This window comes from Lolium perenne, chromosome 3, assembly GCF_019359855.2.
Source record: "Lolium perenne isolate Kyuss_39 chromosome 3, Kyuss_2.0, whole genome shotgun sequence".
NCBI classification, from domain to species: Eukaryota; Viridiplantae; Streptophyta; class Magnoliopsida; order Poales; family Poaceae; genus Lolium; species Lolium perenne.
In genome coordinates this window covers 38,254,009-38,273,560 of record NC_067246.2, presented here as the reverse complement: position 1 = coordinate 38,273,560, position 19,552 = coordinate 38,254,009, and positions in this window count along the sequence as shown.

Below are 19,552 nucleotides of genomic sequence, written 5' to 3'. Positions count from 1 at the left end.
TGCATAGCTTCGATCATAAGGCTTCCTCTTGTCTAATGGTCATTTACAGCTTTGCAAGCCTTTCTTTCATTTGGCCTTCCAAACCCCCATTAACGTTCTTTATGCCATAACATCCTGGTTCTAATACCAAATGCTTGCGCTCACCGGTTGAGTAGACTTCAAAACAGTTGATTCATGACGTTCATGTTTATGTTTACTTGACTGAATCCTTCTTATGTTGTGAAAATTTACTTGATGCTTGGAATGAAGGATAGAACTTCTATGCTGAATACTTAACACATCCTTAATGAACTTTGTACGGTTGCATGTCTTTAAAGCAATAGTTCATGAAAACTTCTAGCTTGTCTAACTCTTGCATTATCATCTCTTATATCAATATAGATACTTGCTTTGAATGATTTGATCTCAGCTCATATGCTTTACAATAGTATGATCAAGGTTATGATGGCATGTCACTCCAGAAATTATCTTTGTTTATCGTTTACCTGCTCGGGACGAGCAGAAACTAAGCTTGGGGATGCTGATACGTCTCCGACGTATCGATAATTTCTTATGTTCCATGCCACATTATTGATGATATCTACATGTTTTATGCATACTTTATGTCATATTTATGCGTTCTCCGGAACTAACCTATTGACGAGATGCTGAAGGGCCAGTTCCTGTTTTCTGCTATTTTTGGTTTCAGAAATCCTAGTAAGGAAATATTCTCGGAATCGGACGAAATCAACGCCCAACATCCTATTTTTACACGAAGCTTCCAGAACACCCGGGAAGGACCAGAGGTGGGCCACAGGGGCCCCAGGAGGGTGGCTGGCGCGGCCCAAGCCCTGGCCGCGCCGCCATACCCCCTCACCGCCTCGTCGCCCCTCCGACTCCGCCTCTTCGCCTATATAAAGGTCCTCGACCTAAAACTTCGATACAAAAAAAGCCACGGTACAAGAAACCATCCAGAGCCGCCGCCATCGCGAAGCCAAGATCTGGGGGACAGGAGTCTCTGTTCCGGCACGCCGCCGGGATGGGGAAGTGCCCCCGGAAGGCTTCTCCATCGACACCACCGCCATCTTCATCAACGCTGCTGTCTCCCATGAGGAGGGAGTAGTTCTCCATCGAGGCTCGGGGCTGTACCGGTAGCTATGTGGTTCATCTCTCTCCTATGTACTTCAATACAATAATCTCATGAGCTGCCTTACATGATTGAGATTCATATGATGATGCTTGTAATCTAGATGTCATTATGCTAGTCAAGTGGATTTTACTTATGTGATCTCCGGAGACTCCTTGTCCCACGTGTGTAAAGGTGACAGTGTGTGCACCGTGTGGGTCTCTTAGGCTATATTTCACAGAATACTTATTCACTGTTATGAATGGCATAGTGAAGTGCTTATTTATATCTCTTTATGATTGCAATGTGTTTTGTATCACAATTTATCTGTGTGCTACTCTAGTGATGTTATTAAAGTAGTCTATTCCTCCTGCACGGTGTAATGGTGACAGTGTGTGCATCGTGTTAGTATTTGGCGTAGATTATGATTGTGATCTCTTGTAGATTATGAAGTTAACTATTGCTATGATGGTATTGATGTGATCTATGCCTCCTTTCGTAGCGTGAAGGTGACAGTGTGCATGCTATGTTAGTACTTGGTTTGGTTATGTTGATCTGTCATGCACTCTAAGGTTATTTAAATATGAACATCGAATATTGTGGAGCTTGTTAGCTCCGGCATTGAGGGTTCGTGTAATCCTACACAGTTAGTGGTGTTCATCATCCAACAAGAGGGTGTAGAGTCTAGCATCTATTTATTCTGTTATGTGATCAATGTTGAGAGTGTCCACTAGTGAAAGTATGATCCCTAGGCCTTGTTCGCAAATACTGCTATCGCTGCTTGTTTACTGTTTTACTGCGTTTCTACTGCCTGCAATATTACCACCATCAACCACACGCCAGCAAAGCACTTTTCTGGCGCCGTTACTACTACTCATACTTATTCATACCACCTGTATTTCACTATCTCTTCGCCGAACTAGTGCACCTATTAGGTGTGTTGGGGACACAAGAGACTTCTTGCTTTGTGGTTGCAGGGTTGCATGAGAGGGATATCTTTGACCTCTTCCTCCCTGAGTTCGATAAACCTTGGGTGATCCACTTAAGGGAAACTTGCTGCTGTTCTACAAACCTCTGCTCTTGGAGGCCCAACACTGTCTACAAGAATAGAAGCACCCATAGACATCACTCTCCTCTCTCTCTCTCCTCCATTGTTGCTGAGCCAAAACCTTGAGGATCTCCCCAACCATCCAACCAATCTTGCCCAAACTTTGAGGAGTGGTGGAGGAGACCCCGATCTATAGTTCTACCAAGAGAGAGTTCACCAATACTAGCTATTCCTTAGTGGATCTTGGTGGTAGGGTTCCTATGGTGGGACATTGGAGATGTGCAGCTATGGAGGCTAGCTTGGTGATGTACTGGCTCCATAGGGTGTTGGGAGCATCCTTGTGTGTGGAGCTCGCCCCAATCTTGTGAAGGAATCACCGCCTCGACCGGTGCCTTAGTGGAGAAGGGGGAGCACCTTCGTGGAGCTCTCTCGAGGAAGAAGGTGAGGCCTTCCTTCGTGGTGTTGCCGTCTAGTCTCTTGTGTGAGACTAGCACCTCCTCAACGCAGACGTACTTCCTATTGTGGAAGGAACTGCGGGAAACAAACCTCGCCTCGTCTCCGCACCCCCGGTTGTCTCGCTCCTTACTCTTACTATCTTGTTGTTTCCTTTGCTTGTTGCACTTGTCCTAGGATCATTGTAGAAACACCGCTATCGCTAAAGCTCTCACCTTTATCTTCTGTTGCACTAAAAATTGAAAAAGGCTAAAACTTATCGTAGCGCCATTCACCCCCCCCCCCTCTTGTTCGCTACGATCCATTCACTAACTATATTGCTGTGTACGCTATTATGCAGAATGAAGCTTGGGGAATGCAAAAAAAGAAATATCTATGATGTTGAGTTCATTGACCCACATATCATTAATGGATATGTGTTAGAAAGATACCCCCAAGACGTGGAGAGAGACTTATACACGTTTCTTAAAGAGTAGCAACTAAAAAGTCAAATTCTATTTCCTTACCATTTTGGGTGAATGTTTCTGTCTTGTGCACATTCTCTTTTGTTTACTCCATGCATGGTATGTCTAATCGATGAGTTATGCATGACTGTGCATGTAACGTGTCCGCAGGTTCCACTGGATTCTGCTAATAATTGAATTTCACACCTATAGAGTTCTCATCGTGGACTCTCTAAATATGGATTCAAAGCTTTGGGTCGACATGAGATTAATGTTGTGAAAGTAATTATTTTAAGTCATTTGCGCTCTATATCGATCGGCCTCTTTGGTTCATTTCCTAATATCAAGTAACTAATAACTCCCTTGTTCATTTAATTTTCTTTGCCCTGTAGGGTTTGGAAACGGTCAAAGATAAAGTAACCGGTGATTTCAAAGATGACCTAGAATTTAGAAGGTTAGTTAATGTGGATACTCAGCCACCGGGGACCAATCTATGTGGATACTATGTTTGTGAGTTCATCCGGAGACACACCTCTGAGCGGAGGCCGTCGGATAGCAACGTGCGGAGGAATGCCTTGCGGAAGAAGCTTAGTCCAGAAGCTCGCTTTCGACCAATTCAAGAGGAATTAGCAGGATTATTGGTGAGGGAAGTCCTCCATCCTAAAGGAGAACATTATTACGAGGACGAAGAACTTCTGATGCTGTAAATTGTGTATGGAAACTTGTTCGAAGTTGTATATGGTCACCCGAGATTGAATATATATTGTATATTCCTCTTGAATTGTTCTTGTTTGAATTTTCAAACTTGCTTGAAATTTCAAACTTGTTTGAAATTGTATATTTATATGCATCAACGTGTGACGTGTATATAGTAGCATAGAATATGTGTAGTGAAACTTCTTTGAAATTAAAACAAAACATAAAATAAAATATAAAATAAATAAAACACAAAAAATTAAAAAGAAACCAGATTTAGGGGGGCTAAAACCCTAAACCTGCGGAGACCTTTAGTCCCGGTTGGCCTGACGAACCGCGACTAAAAGTCCTCCACCCCGACGAGCGCCTGCCGCACACGTGGATGGACATTTAGTCGCGGTTCGTAAGCAACCGGGAATAAAGGGGGGCTTTAGTCGCGGATAATTAGTCCCTGTTGCGCAACAGGGATTAATGCCAGTTATGAACCGCGACTAAAGGCCGTTTTTCTACCAGTGGAAGAACTTAGGATCAGCGTCGTGTGAACCCGTTCTGCTACCATATGAAAGCAGCTTGTAGAGTGCACGCCCCTCTTTCTGCCCATGCCCATTCTGCCACTCTTTCGCATCGCGCCATCCCTCCCATCTCTCTTGCCATCATTGCCTATATCGCTGTCTATTTCGATGTTGTAGTATATATGTGCCTGCTTCCGTAGCGCGTCCCCTCGCCTAGCCACCCATTTTGCTGCCGAGGGTTCGTCATCTCGGGCCCAGAATGTAAAATCCCTCTTTCAGTTAAACTTAATTAGGGTTGTTTTGTGCATCATCAGAATCATGATTATTTTTCTAAGAAAATTGCATTAAAGAAATATTTGAAAACCCTAAGGTTTTTTCTAAATCTCCCTCTGATTTCAAATGCTCAAAATGTTTCAAGATTCAAAACAAAACCTACATGGCATTTCTGTAATCAGTTAAGAAGGCCATGGATGTTTCGAAATTTGATAGAAAAGTTTGAATTCTCAAACAAACTTCAAAACAACAAAGCAGTTTTTGAAAATAGAAGTATAGAAAAGAAAAGTAGAAGGAACAACAAAAATCCTTCCATGTTTTGAGCTTGCAGCCCAGCCTCTCTCCCTTCCCTTTCCTTCTAGCGCAACCCATGTCAACCCATCTAAGGCCTAGCCCAGGAAACCCTTTGTCGTCATCTTCCTCACGACGACAAGCCGCTCGGTGGCGGGATAAGTTATGTAATTACTCCATTCTCATGCGCAAGTTCTATTCCGAGATGATTATTCGTCTGATTATAAACAAAAATTATTTATTTTATAGCAGGTTGTTGTTTTTAATATTCTCCTACTCCATTTAATCCATATTATGTGATAAATCCATATTAGCGACATGTAATATGGATAGGAGGGAGTACCAAATACACAAGTATGTATAAGACACAAGTATGTATATGTCATCCATTGCATAACTTATCTTATGCCAAGCACTTCTATAAATCTTAACACTAATTTTAAATAATATTTTTTCAATAAAAGACATTTTATTACTTAAAAGGTTTAAGCATCTAGCCTCTGCATAACTTAGGTGCTCACAGCCTCCCAACATCCCAAGTCGTGAGCGATTACAAAAGTAAATAAAAGGTGCAATACAACTGATCAGCTCGTGTAAGCTCTATGGAGATGGAGGACCAATCCTTAAATCCAAGATCCATACAAGTTGGATAAGAATATCTCTCGGCGTGCCTTTCAACTGTGTAGACACCACCATAAACATTTTTTCGGTTCTCCACGCATTGTAAAGATGGACATGAACAAAGCAAGGTTGTGCATCGGTAAATAACCTGCATGATCGAATATTTGTTATCAATAAAAACCTCTTGTACATAGCCAAATGACCAAATAATGACAGGACATCCTGATGTATGTCAAATACATACATGAACTTTGTCCTTTATCATATTGAATTCCCACATATTTGCAACATATGTGATGATAATAGCATGTTTACATTGATTTATGGGGATTTACCAATGAACCCCTTTAGTTGGTTTATAACTCTACAGAATAGGAAAACCTTGGTTTGTGTATTTTTCACTTTCAGAGACCTATACAGACTCAAATTGATCTGAGATTTTTGGAGCGTCACTTTTTCATCGGGAGAAGCACCCTGGTACGAGACCTGGATGGGCCAGAGGCCCAAAAGAGGGCAGGTGGTAAGCCCAAACATGTTGGGCGCGCCACCCAGCCTATTTCGGTCATCGATTGTCCAATCGACCTGATTCTGTCTCCTACCGACGTATTTTGAACTAAAACTTACTATATATATTGCCCCGAAGAGTTCTCGGGAGGGGAGCACTGCAGAAGACAGAAAAACGAAAACAGAGGCATGTAGCAGAGAAGATTGGAGGGGAAAACTCCTCCGGGATCGCCGCCGAAGGGATCTCCACCTTCTCCAACATCTTCATCATCATCACCATGCTCAAGGGGGAGTAGTCCAACTCTGAACTACGGGTTTGTGGCAGTAGCTTGATCTATTTCTCTCATGTTCTTCATAGTACTTAGTGTCATATGAGTTGCCCTACATGATTATGGCCATATTTGTAATAGCTATGTAGTGGATCCTTATTCTATGCTATTGTGCAATGAGATCGTATTATGTGTAAGATGTATTGATACATTCATATTATGTACCATGTTCATAAGTATTTGTTCCGATCGAACATCTATGCAAGAGTTTGTGTGGGTGATGTGTGTATTAGATGGAGTAGAATGATTTTAGTGATTGAATAGTCACAAAAAATTCATGATCTATTATGGTTTTTCCTTTTTCTTTTGCTACCTCACTAGGTATAAAGTGGATGCATGTGCTATGTTCATCACGTGTCAAAAGTGATGATCTTGTTTTGTTCAAGGTAGCATATTTGATATTCAAACATCATCTCAAAGTACTTATGGCTATGCTCTATTAATTCTTAATACAATATTGCATGGAGTTTTCCCTTTCTTGTGGAGTATAAGAGAGATATGTTGCATCATCTTTATGTTAGGACGTGATACTTTTATGTTGTTTTCTATTTGCTGCACCATTTTAATCCGAAAATACAAAAATATTTACTTTTCTTATTTGCATCCAAAACACCAAAAACAATCAACCCCTTTACAGTTTTTTACTTAGTTACTACATTTTATCTAGTTTTACTTGATTTTTTGTTACTTGTGTTTTATTTACTTACACGAAACCTTGTGCTTGATAACCAGATGGTTGAGTTGGGGACACAATGTTTTGTTTTTACTTGCAGGATTGCTAGAAGAGGAGAGAAGAGAATACTATTTGCTCAGTTCCTCGAGAGTTCTATATAAACACTTGAGTCACCCTTGTGGAAAAAATACTCTGTTGGCACAACATTCTGCACTTGGAGTCCCAATGTCATCAAGACATTTTCTGGCGTCGTTACTGGGGAGTAATCAAGACACTCTTCAAGCAATCCCCCGTCAAGAGCCATCACCTCCCACCCTAATAAGTATTTTTTAAACTATGATCCCCCATTTAGCCAATTACCGCAAATATTAGGAGCGGTATGAGGCGGGTATAAGGTAGAACCAACTTGTATGATTGAAAGTATCGATCTAGCAAATTTACACTGAAAGAATAAGTGTTTGATAGTCTTTTTATCATAATAGAAGAGGCACCTTCCATGCCAATTGTGTTTTACAAGGTTACCTTTAGTGAAGATTACACCTCTACAAAGATACCACGCAAAATCCTTAGTCTTTAGTGGGATCTTCATTTTACAAAAAAAAAGTTATGGATTAAAGATATATACATGAAATCCAGCGAAAATTTATCACTCTCATGTATATTCCAACGGAACTTATCGGTCCCTTGCGTTTATTAGACCAAAGCTAGCCTAGAAGTGTGAATCCTCGGATTTCCAATAAACATGAAACGAAGCGCTCGATTCTATGTACTTTCTCTTGAGAATGGTTTTTCACACTGCATCCTCGACAAGAAGATTGAACATGCTTACATGCATTACCTAGAAGAGCTCTGTTCTTGACCTCAAAGTCATTAATCCCAAGACCTTCTTGATATTTAGGTTGGCAAACACCACATCATTTAGCGAGTCGGTATTTCTTTTTCTCACTATCTCCTTCCCAAAAAGAACCTAGATAAAAAATAATCTAAGTTTTGCAAAACTCTTTGGTGTAAGTGGAAGAAGGAAACTTATACAATACCATACTAAATTAATAAGAACCAATCTTCAACCTAGGATACTAATTTAACTTTTGAGCTATTTAAATGTTTTTGTAGTATTTTCTTGACATGTTTCCATTCTCTTAGAATATAGTGGGCATATTTTCCATCGAGCATACAAGTTATTAAGTTTGGAGGCTCGATGCAGCTTATTGAAGGCCCGTTCGCACTAAATAGGACAAATGTGGGGGGGGGGGGGTGGAATAAACGTAAAATGGAAAGCAAACCTCGTGACCATAAAATTGAATGTATTTTTTGTGAATAGAATCCTGACATTAATAAAATTACAAGTTTTAGGGTGGTTGACATTTTTAATAACCGTCCAACAACCTTAATCCGCCGGTCGTAAGAAGACAGAACCAAACTGAGGGAACCAAAAATGTGGGACCGAAACTTTAAATATATTTTACGAATATTCTAAAATAATAACGCCCTTCTGAGCGGCTGAATTATCAGATGAGACTACACAAATCTTAAAGCAACAAATAATTAATTATAGTATATGCGCACATCTTAAAGCTGCCGAATTATCAGATGAGACTACACAAATCTCAAAATAATACTGAATCTCTCAACCTCTCCGTCTCTCATCTCCCTCACTCTCTGAACCGGGACAGACCGGCGATCCCCGCGACGCGACGGAGGGGAGGGGACGGCGATGGAGTGAAACGGCGGAGGTGGCGACGACGGAGGTTCTCTCCCGGCGATGCATGCGACGGAGGGGAGGGTCCTGCGTCAGAGGGGAGGGGAAGGCGACGGACCGGCCTGTCCCGGACATCCCCGCGACGGAGTGAAGGGACGGAGGCGGTAGCGTCGATGAAGGGTCTCTCCCAGCAATCTCCGCGACGGAGGAAAGCACGGGGTGGAGGGGACGGCGACGGAGGGAAGCAGCGGAGGCACCCGACGAGGGGAGGAGCAGCGAGGGCGGCGTTGGTCGAGGCAGGCAAGGGGAGGACCGGTGACGGCGGCGTCGGACGTGGCCGATGGAGGGCAGGTGGGCACGACGGAGGGAAGCGGCGGACGCAACCGGTGAGGGGAGGAGTGGCGGCTGTCGCCGGCGAAGGGAGGAGCGACGGTTGTGGCCGGCGAGGGGATGAACGGTGGCGGCGATGGGTGGGTGTCGGCGCTGGAGCTAGGTGAGGAAGAAGTGGGTGGCGGCCGTCGCGGCTCAACTTCACATCTCCGGTAAGTATGTCATCCTCCTCTAATGCCATTAAGTAATATGAAATTACCATCATCGCAATAGCAGCTAAAAAAATACAAATTGTGCGTTGCTGCCAATTTTATGAGATGAACTGGCTGAGAATTGGTGTTTTGTAACTTTATGAGATGTACTGATATTTTTTTAAAAGCTCTGACCGTAGGAAAGGCTCCTACGGTCTTTTTGTATTAAGTTTCATTAATTTTTACATGGTGTCTTCCACACAAGGAAGAGAAAGAATTACAAGCCCTTATGGGGTCACTAGATACTATCTACAAATTCAGAGATAAAACTATGATGTTCTTCTTTAGTCCTATGTACTAGTAGGAGCAAATCAGCTTTGACTCTCTGTTTCCAAGTTTCCACTCTGGGGTTCAGTCCTTTGAAGTAAAGATTATTCCTTTCCTTCCAAATGTTCCACGCAGATATAAGGAAGATTTCCATAAACATAGGTTTTTGCCACTGTTCTTTCCCTTTTTGTATGATGGTCCTTCTATCATCAGCACTGTGCCAAAGCATACCAATTTTTCCCAACAAAGGGTGCTAAAGGGGCAAGAGAAAAGCATGTGTTCAATTGCCTCTTCTGGTGGATTTGTGCACATCAAGCAATTATATCCTGTGTTAAGACAGTAGTGCCTTCTCCTGAGCATATTTCTGGTGTTAAGACGATCTGAAAGGACTAGTCAGCCAAAGAATTTTATTTTTGGTATACACTTTCTTTTCCATAGCCAGCCATAAGTGATGTGTGGGGAAATGTCTCTGAAACAGAAGCTGTAGTATTTGGTGGCTGTAAATTTGGTAGAGCCCCAGTCATAGGTCCAGGTATCATGATCTTGGCTAAAGGCAACATGCCTAGTGTTGTGCTTCAGTTCTCTGAGCTCATCCATTGCTTCAGGGGAAAGTGGCAGATGGAAGAGATCCCCTAGGCTTGTTGATGAAAGGAAGCCCTAAACTGAAATATCTTCATCAATTGCAAATGAGAAGGCTCTGGGGTATGTGTCACTAACAATGGTTGAAGTCCAGGAATCTTTCCAAAAAGTGTTGATGCTCCATCATTAACCAAGATAGAAGCAATGCCTCTATAAATAGGCATGAGTATGCAAATATCTTTCCACCAAAAGGATCCACATAATGGGACAGCATGTGGTACTTTCTCTGTGTAGTAAGTGCTCCAAATCAGGTCAACCCACGGGGTGTCTTCTCTGTTATAAAATTTATGGAGATACTTCAGCAATAATCCATGATTCTGTATTTTTAGGTTAAGTATGCCAAGTCCTCCCTTCTTTTTAGGTTGACACACCATATCCCAGGAGGCCAAGGGGTTAATCTTTTTTTTCTCCATTTTCTCCCTTTTTCATCTAGAGACAATGTCTTCTTATCTTTTCCACTAATTCAAGTATCTTAGGATTTAGCTGCAAGGAGCACATAGTGAAGCTGGCTATAGATGTAAGGAGAGAGTTTATCAGGGTCACTCTTCCACTGTAAGACATGAGCATAAAAGAAGCAGAAACTTTTCTCTCAGTTCTATCAACCAGTGGCATTAATTCTTGCACAGTTGGCTTTGTGGTGCCAAGTGGTAGACCCAAATAAGTAAATGGCATTGCAGCTAGCTGACATCCAATAAGATTAGCAATATTGGCTGCTGTAGTGGGGTCTACATTGATGGGGATCATAGAGGATTTATGGTAATTAATTGTTAAACATGTGGAATGAGCATACTGTTCCAGGATATCGTTCATAGCTTGTACTTGTTGTGTATGGGCTGGTAGTATAATTAAAGTGTCATCTGCATATTGTACCACAGGGAAGTCTGTTTCCACATCAGTGGGGAAAGGAGGAGTGAGCAGCCCATTTCTGTAAGCTTTATTAATTGCAGATTAGAGCAGGTCAGCAGCTAAAACAAATAAGAGAGGAGACAAGGGATCCCCTTGTCTCACCCCTCTCTTGCAATGAAATTGTCTACCAGGTACACCATTAAGTAGAATAGCTGATTTTCTAGAGGAGAATATTTGATCAAGCCATAAAAGCCATTTATCATCAAAACCCATTTGCTTCATAATTTTAATCATAGCATAATGATCAATAGTATCAAAAGCCTTGGCAAAATCCAGCTTCAACAGAATAATTCCCCTTTTGAAGCTTGACACTGATAAAGGAATTCAAAGGCCCAAGTAATACAGTCCTGTATAGTCCTTCCTTTAAGGAAACCATATTGATTTTTATGGACAATTTTGAGCACCACTTTTTGTAGTCTGTTGGCAAGCAGTTTTGTAAGGATCTTGAGAACACAGTTTAAAAGGGTTATGGGTCGAAAATCATTCACCCCTTCAGGACTTGGAATTTTTGGCACCAAAGTAATATGCCCCATATTTATACTCTCTAAATTTAATTTCCCTTCATAGAACTCAAAACAGAGTTTATATATATCCTCCTTAATGATGTGCCAGCATGATTCGAGAAATTTTCCATTGAATTCATCAGGCCCTGGTGCTTTGTCAGTAGGCATATTCTTGATAACTGCATCAATCTCTTGAGTAGTAAAAGGCACAGATAACTCTTCTAGGCCAGCAGTAGTCTGAATTAATGATGTTAAATCAAACAGCATAGGAGGGTTAGAGGAAGTGCCCAACCTATTTTTGTAAGTTTGGAAAAGAATATTCTCTTTATCTTCATGCTTAGTAACAACTTCACCATTCTCTGTTGTAATAGATGCAATATTATTCCTTCTATGCCTTTCAGTTGCCATATTGTGAAAGAACTTGGAATTATCATCTCCAAATTTTGTCCATCTAATAGTGCACCTTTTGTTCCAGTACTGTTGCTGATAATTGAGGAGTCTGATCAAATGTTTTTTGAGGATAATTCTGAAATTTGTCTCTGGAATAGTCAAACCCCTAGCATCCTCAATGGCATCTATCTGAGAAATAGCAATATTTGTATTTTCAATGCAAATCTTTAATTTGGATATTGATCTGGTCCAAAATTTGAGATCATATCGCAACCTCTTGAATTTTGCATTAAGATTAGCAGCAGAATTTGCTTTATGAGTTTGTCTGTTCCAACTATCAGCAACTGTCTGCATAAAACCAGGATGGGCAACCCAGTAATTCTCAAATCTGAATATTTTTGTACTGGGAATACTTGTCTGTATGGATACAACACAGGGAATATGATCAGATGTAGGTTTTCCTTTTGGGAGCACTTCAGTTGTTGGATAAACAGAGGTCCAATGAAGGGAGGTGAAGAACCAATCTAGTTGCTCCAATAGAGGATTGTCTTGCATATTACTCCAGGTAAATTTCCTCCCTTTGAGTGGCAGTTCAGTCAAGTTTTGTTCTCTAATAAAATCATTGAATATTATCATATCTTCTATACAGCCCCCAGGTTTGTTTCTGTTAGCAGCTGATCTGATGAAATTAAAGTCTCCCATTATTAACCAATCCTCATCAGAGGGGATATTCAGATCAAACAACCATTTAATAAAACCATTTCTCAATTCACCAGTACAAGGCCCATATATATTGATGGGAGTCCATGTCTGTGCTGATGTGGTGGAGGTAAAATGGACAGACATGGCAAAAGGTTCACAATGCATAATCATGCCAGAAAAACAGAGCTTTTCCAAATAACAATAATTCCCCCAGATGCCCCATTTGAAGGAATGTATAGAAAGTCATCAAAGCATGGTGGACAACATGTTTTAATAAAGGCCAAATCAAAGGATTCTTTCTTGGTCTCTTGTAGACATATTACATCACATCCACATTCATCAATCACATTCCTTAAAGCAAGTTGTTTAGTCTTGGAATTTAAACCACGAATATTCCATCATAATACAAACCACTTCTTCAAAATACTCATAGATAAACAGATAAAACAAAGATAAAACAGAAGAATTAATCTTCAGTCTTGTCCTTGGAAGTGGCCATCAAGTTCTCAGGGGATAATTCTTCAGGGGGGACTCCACAGAGATTGACACCAATGGATTGGATTACTTGTACAGGTGTAGCTGGAATGTCATCATAGCACTTGCAGTAGAGCTATAGTCACCAGTCTGACTATTAATTTCCTTCATTGTTGGTATTTTCCTAGGCTTGACCTTGGATATAACAGGTTTTGCTTCAGAGAGGTTCTTTGTCCTGAAACCCTGGAATCTACTGCTCCTTGTGCTCCTTCTCACCATAGTAGTGCAGATTGGGGTAGCAGATGTAGAGGCTTCAGTAGATATACCCTTCCTTTTCTGCCCAACATCAGGGAGAGCCAACTGCATATTCATGAAACTAGCAGGAGCATGTGGAGATATTCCTGGGATAGTAGAAGGACTGTCTTGTTCAGAAACTCTTCTAGAGACTCTTCTTCCTTGATGGAGGGAAAATAATTCCCCAATCATCTCATGGAGCATTGAGGCAGATATCTGTATACTAAATGAAAGGAACCTGCAATTATCCATGAGTGCATCAGGTGAAGAAGAAGTGTTCATGGCAGCTCTAGCCATAGTGATTTTGGCCCATAATTCAGCATGCAAATTCTCAAAGGTTCCTTCTGCAAGAATCGCAGTATTAATCTGCAGGACATTCTGTTCATCAATCATCATATTATTAGCTACAGATGAGGAATCTGAAGAGCTAGATGCAGAAATACTGTCATGCCATGCCTGCATAGGACTGTCAGCAATATTTGTGGTAGGTGGAGAGGTAGTCCGTCAGTATAGTGAGCCCCCTGCTCAGCAAGCATAGTCTGAAAATAAAACATATGTGGTAGCTGCTCTTGTACATCTGGCACAGGGCTAGCTTTGTCAGGAAAAAATTGTTGCAAAGGCTGCACTTGCAAATGTTGCACATGCTGATGCCCATGTTGCTGATGCCCTCCTGGAGCAAAGTTCTGATTCTGCTGCCACCACAGTGCTAACTGATGTTGGTAAATCTGTTCCACGGTTACATCAGGGCCATACAGTGGATGAGGATCTCCATTGCCTGGCTCAGGTTCTGCTGGTGGTGGTGGAACATAAGCCTCATGGGCATTCCAGTTAGAATGCCTCAACATAATGACTGGCACTGTCCAGCAACGCCTGGCCCCTCCCAGCTGATGCATTACTAGACTTTTTGGTACAAACTTTGGATCCACAATCCAAGCCTTGACAAGCACAAACTTTTTGTTACCCCTGGGATTATCCCAAATGGACAACAACCCAAAGTCTTCAACAGCACTATGAATATATTGTGCGGTCTGATAATCTAGAGGAAAGCCCAAATACAGAAGCCATGTTTCTCTGCCAAAAGTCGTCAGCCTCATATTCTTTTCTTCATTATGCTTAACAAAATTTATAGTAGTAACTTCATCAAGCTCATATGTTAACCCAGCCACAACATCAGCAGTAATAGTATCTGGGAAAGTATAGACTCGTAAGCCAAAGGGATGATCATCAAAATATCTGACAATGTGCCCATCTTCTACCAGTAAATCTCTCAGATCCTCTCTCATCTGATCTCTATGTTGGATAGGAATGAATCTATTTGTTTCCGCTATGAGCACTCTATCATTGTGAAGAGGGGCTACTGCAGGCACCACCAGATTTGTGCGTACCTTTCTGTCTGGCGGACCATGATCAACTGTCATTCCTTCCGGCAGGAACGCAAGCGGGTTGACGGGGAAGTTCGCCATGTCGTCGGTGGCGACGGCTGCAGAGAGAACAATAGAGGAGGAAGGAGGAACGGCAGTGCTTGGAGCAGGGGCAGGTGCAGATTGTTGTTGCGTGGAAGGGGTAAGATCCTTTTTTCCCTTAACAACCCATATTTTGTTACCCAATAAACCGGCCCGGTCTCGAGAAACGGGATGCGTTTTAATTCTCCATATTTGTTTCCTTTTCCCTGCGCAAGATTTGGCAAAATGCCCTGACTGGCCACAGATGAAACAAGACCTTGCCTTGGCGGTTGAAATTCCACTCTTGGGCAGGGCCTTAAGCATACAACCCTCACACTTACAACTTAAATGCTGACAAGTCAAACAGACACCAGGACAGTTGGGCCGCAAATGATCAGTCAGCCCACACTTGTAGCAACAGCCAATAACCTGAAAGACCAAATCTTTAGGCGGGATCAAGGGGATTTTCAACATTTCCATGATCTCTGTTTCCGAATAATTTGCTTGTCGAAGATCTTCCAGATGTTTCAAAATTTGAATTGGTAACCTCTTACATAACGTCTTGGCACACTCACATCCGACAAACAAGGACTGACGAGTAATCTCCTCATCTGCCGGGATTGAAACCTTGAACTGACCAAAACACATACTCAATGGTGATCGTCGGGAGGAGGAATCATCCAGGCATGCAGATACATTCGTTTTCCCCATAGGAGTAAAACCAAATTTGGCCAATTCAGATGCAGAAGAAAAAGGATACCGACGTGCACTTTCAGCAAGAACTTCCAAGCTGGGAGAGGATAGGGTAGGGCTTCGTTGTGCAATATCCACCAATTGATCAGAAGAAAACCATGCATCTTTGTTCCCAGGAACACAAAGTGAAATATCACCACGATATAGAGAGAAATGACATATGAAATCTGGCCAAATCCTATCCCTTAGACCATAAATGAAGTGCCCAACTTTGTTGGATGAAACCGAAAATCTGAATCTTCGATCACTTAAGCGAAAGACATTGAGATACTGTGCCGATCCTCCAATACAGCTTTGTAGAGCCAAACCCACAGATTCTTCCGTTAACGCAAAAGAGGCCGAAGAAAAGGAAACCACCAGAAAGAAAACCTTGGATCCAGAAGAGGGAGATGGATGCACCGATGAACCAAAACGACGACGAACCTGAGCAGCCACTGCAAGGCCAGGGGAGAAGTCCCAATGCAGGAGAGCGTCCATGCTGGATCCCACCGGCTAGAGATCGCCATTGCTAGGGTTGGAGGAGGTGGGAGGGGTGGGAAGGGGGAGCACCATCTCAGCCTATTCTCTTGCTATGGCTGCTGCTCGATGTACTGATATTTTGGAGTGGAAAATGTGCTGACTGCAACAATCATGCGCAATACAACACAAGGAGTTTGCAGGAATATGTCTCCTCTGTAATTGATGCCCGGTAGCTAAGCAATCATGAGCAATACTCCACAAAGTTATTTTCATCTTGCTTGGGGCTTCAACACTCCACATTTGTTTCCAGTACTTTTTTTCACAAACTGAATCTGACTACATCCCACACCCAGTCCTGCTTCGGAAAATAGCAAAGGATGATGTCCATGCAAAGTTGTAGGCAGACTTCACTGTGAAAACACCAAACTTGTTATGAGGCCAAGATGCAAAATCATCCAAATCACTTTGAGCTAAAGGAATCTGCAAGATCATCTGTGACTGGAGCAAATAGCTTACTGTGCTTATTGAATTACACTGTACCAACTAAATATAGAGACAAAATTAGAATAACTGCAGTACTAATCTTACTACTAATATCAAGCACCCTTGAGCAACTTGGAACTTCTTGGAAGCCTAAAATAATAGCTGATGATCACAAGGATTTTGTAACCTATAACAGTTGCTTAGAAGTAGTAGCGTTCAAATAATATGTGAAAACAACTGAAAATCAGAGAACAGTTTTTGTGTTAGTAAACTGCCAAACCAGTAGCCTATGCTATCTAGGGTCAATCATCATCTGATATAGTGACTTTTGAAGCCTTGTACAATTCCAATATAGATTTCATCTCGTTTAAATATCCTAATTGACTGTATATTCATGAGACATCAGCCGTAACGACAAGTTACATTAAGTTGCCAAGTTAAGTGTAATTTTGAATATTTGACTGTATATCTTGTACTCAGTTTTATGACAAAGACCCTCACCTAATTGTTCTTTGCAGGTCCAAATTTTTATAGAAGGGATAAAAACCCGCCAGCACAACTAGCGGCTGGTGGCTGCTTCTTTTGCTCTGACCCGGCGTTGAGTGAGGCAATAGCTGACGATCAGTGCCTCCAGGACCGGAGCTGGAGCAAGAACCAACTAACGACTGATTCATTGATTGTCTGCTACCGTTTGTTATACTGGGTAATTCTAGTGGAGCTAGTATTGGCTACTCGGCACTTGGAAGCATGTCACTCAAATCAGCATAGTAGCGGACAAATTGACTAGGATTATGAAATTTCGCTTCTGTCTGATAATTGAAAATTGTCTCAAAATTAAGATTTTCATCTTGTTCTATTCGTTGGATATTTTGGATTGTTTAAAATCTAGGATATGCCAAAATTTGCCAGGGTTCATTCAGCTCTGCTTCCAAGAAGCTCTCAAGTTGCTTTGGAACTATTTCTGGAGTTCATTTTATTTTCCAGATTATGTGTGCTGGATTCTGTCTGCTGGCTGAGTACTGCCATAAACACTTCATCAAGATTGCAGTAGCACCTCGTTCACCTGACAATGGCCTCTAACATCGTGTAATCTGGACTGAGGAATAAATGAAGGAAATCACCTTGGACAGAGACCAACCAATCTGGACTGCTTCGCTTGGCCTGTCTCTCATATGGAGGAGCTGGGCACTCATTTGGGATGGTTATTGGTTGAATTGATTATAACTAGGGTGCTTATAACGAGTTGGAGAGGAAGAAACTTGTCGCTGCATGTTAAATACACTAACTTTGGATAGCCATTTTCATATCTATATAGCTGCACAACACAAGTTGTAGCTAAAGAGCTATTTTGATATAGCTGCATCCCACTTGCCAACGTGGCTGAGTAGCAGCAGCCGCTTGCCCGCATTGCTCTCGTCCAGGCTTCCAAGGTAAAGAAGCTGGAGAGCATTGTCCGCTAGCTCCCACGAAAGGAAGCTGCAGCGCAGTGCTCGCTAACTCCCACGAAGATACGCTGTGCAAAGATAGCCAACTTTCATAGCTGCTCAGGTCGCCTCCCTCTCAGGCGTGCGAGGCGCTGATCGATCCATCACCAGCAACGTCGCCTATCCCGGTAGCTCCATCGCAGCTCCCCGGTGACGCTCCCTTGTCGTCTTCACACCGGCAACTCCGTCTCAGCTATCCGGCGCATCGCGTTCTCGCCGGCACCTCTGTCTTCCTGCTGCTGAGGCCACGCTCCACCTCCATCTCATGCCTTCAGGCCGTGGTCCGTCTCAGCCGACAAGCCGCGCTCCCGGCGATCCCAGCAACGGAGGGGACGGCTCCTTGACTCCCCCAACCATGCCCGTGACGGAGGGTAGGGGGCTGCGACGGAGAGAACGGAGCCGTGACTCTCAAGGCGATCGCCATGAGTCTCCAGCGATCACCCCGACGGGGCGAGGGGCGGCGGCGGCGGCGGGCGCCCGTTGGAAGAATGACACGACAAGTACAGAGAGTCTATTCTGAGACCAATAAAGCTAGACTTACGGACTGCTTTGGTTACGGAAATCCTACGGACAAACGTGGAGACAATCGGTTGGATGAATTGCTCCCACCTTCCATGATTTTCGGGATGCAATCCCTTGCCTTTCCTACACGTCAGCGCGTAAGTCATATTCTGTAGAAAATCCTCCGTAAGGGTGGTCATAGTGGGTAGTATCATATAGTAGTATCATGTATATATGATAATTTTGTATGATACTGGATCATAATGCATAGTATCATAGACTAGTATCATAGTTTTGCTATATTAATTGATTTGTAGAATCCCAATACAAATTTGTGTACAAGATTTGTTTGATACTAACTTTTCTCGTGATGTGCGCTATGATACAGTATCTATCCATGATACTCTAATCTTCTCTCTCATCAATAATTATCTGCCACATCAGCACTTTTGGTGGGACTAGGATGCACGATACTAGTTAAGATACTAGCACTATGGCTAGCCTAAGTCTAGCGTTACTCATTCTGAGACTCTACTCCGATTCTGATTTAATTAATGAGTTGACTTTAAAACGTCTGTTTAGAATTGCTGAAGTATTATAGAAGTTACAGAAAATTTATCACTAGTTTAATCAACGGTCATCTCAAAAAAAAAGTTTAATCAACGGTCACAAAAAATTACATTAGAGGAAACCTAGATTTAATTAGACGGAACCTAGGTTCCGTGCCAATCACCGTAAAAGAGCTCAAAATTCTACAGAACAACTTAACAAAAACAAAAAATTACAACGAAATTCTTGAAAGGCCCCTCATCTTCAACCTTTCAGACTGTGTCGACGGCTTGTCGTCGCTGCTGCTCCTCCCCGAGTTGGCTAGATGGTTGCAGTGGCAGGGCAAATTGACGGTGCAGAGGGGGCGGCTTAGGACATATTTTCGAGGTGATTTTGACACTACATCATAATAGTGCGTCAATTAGTTATGTTGCTACAGAGCAATATAGACCCTTTTATCGACTTGTTTGAACATGTC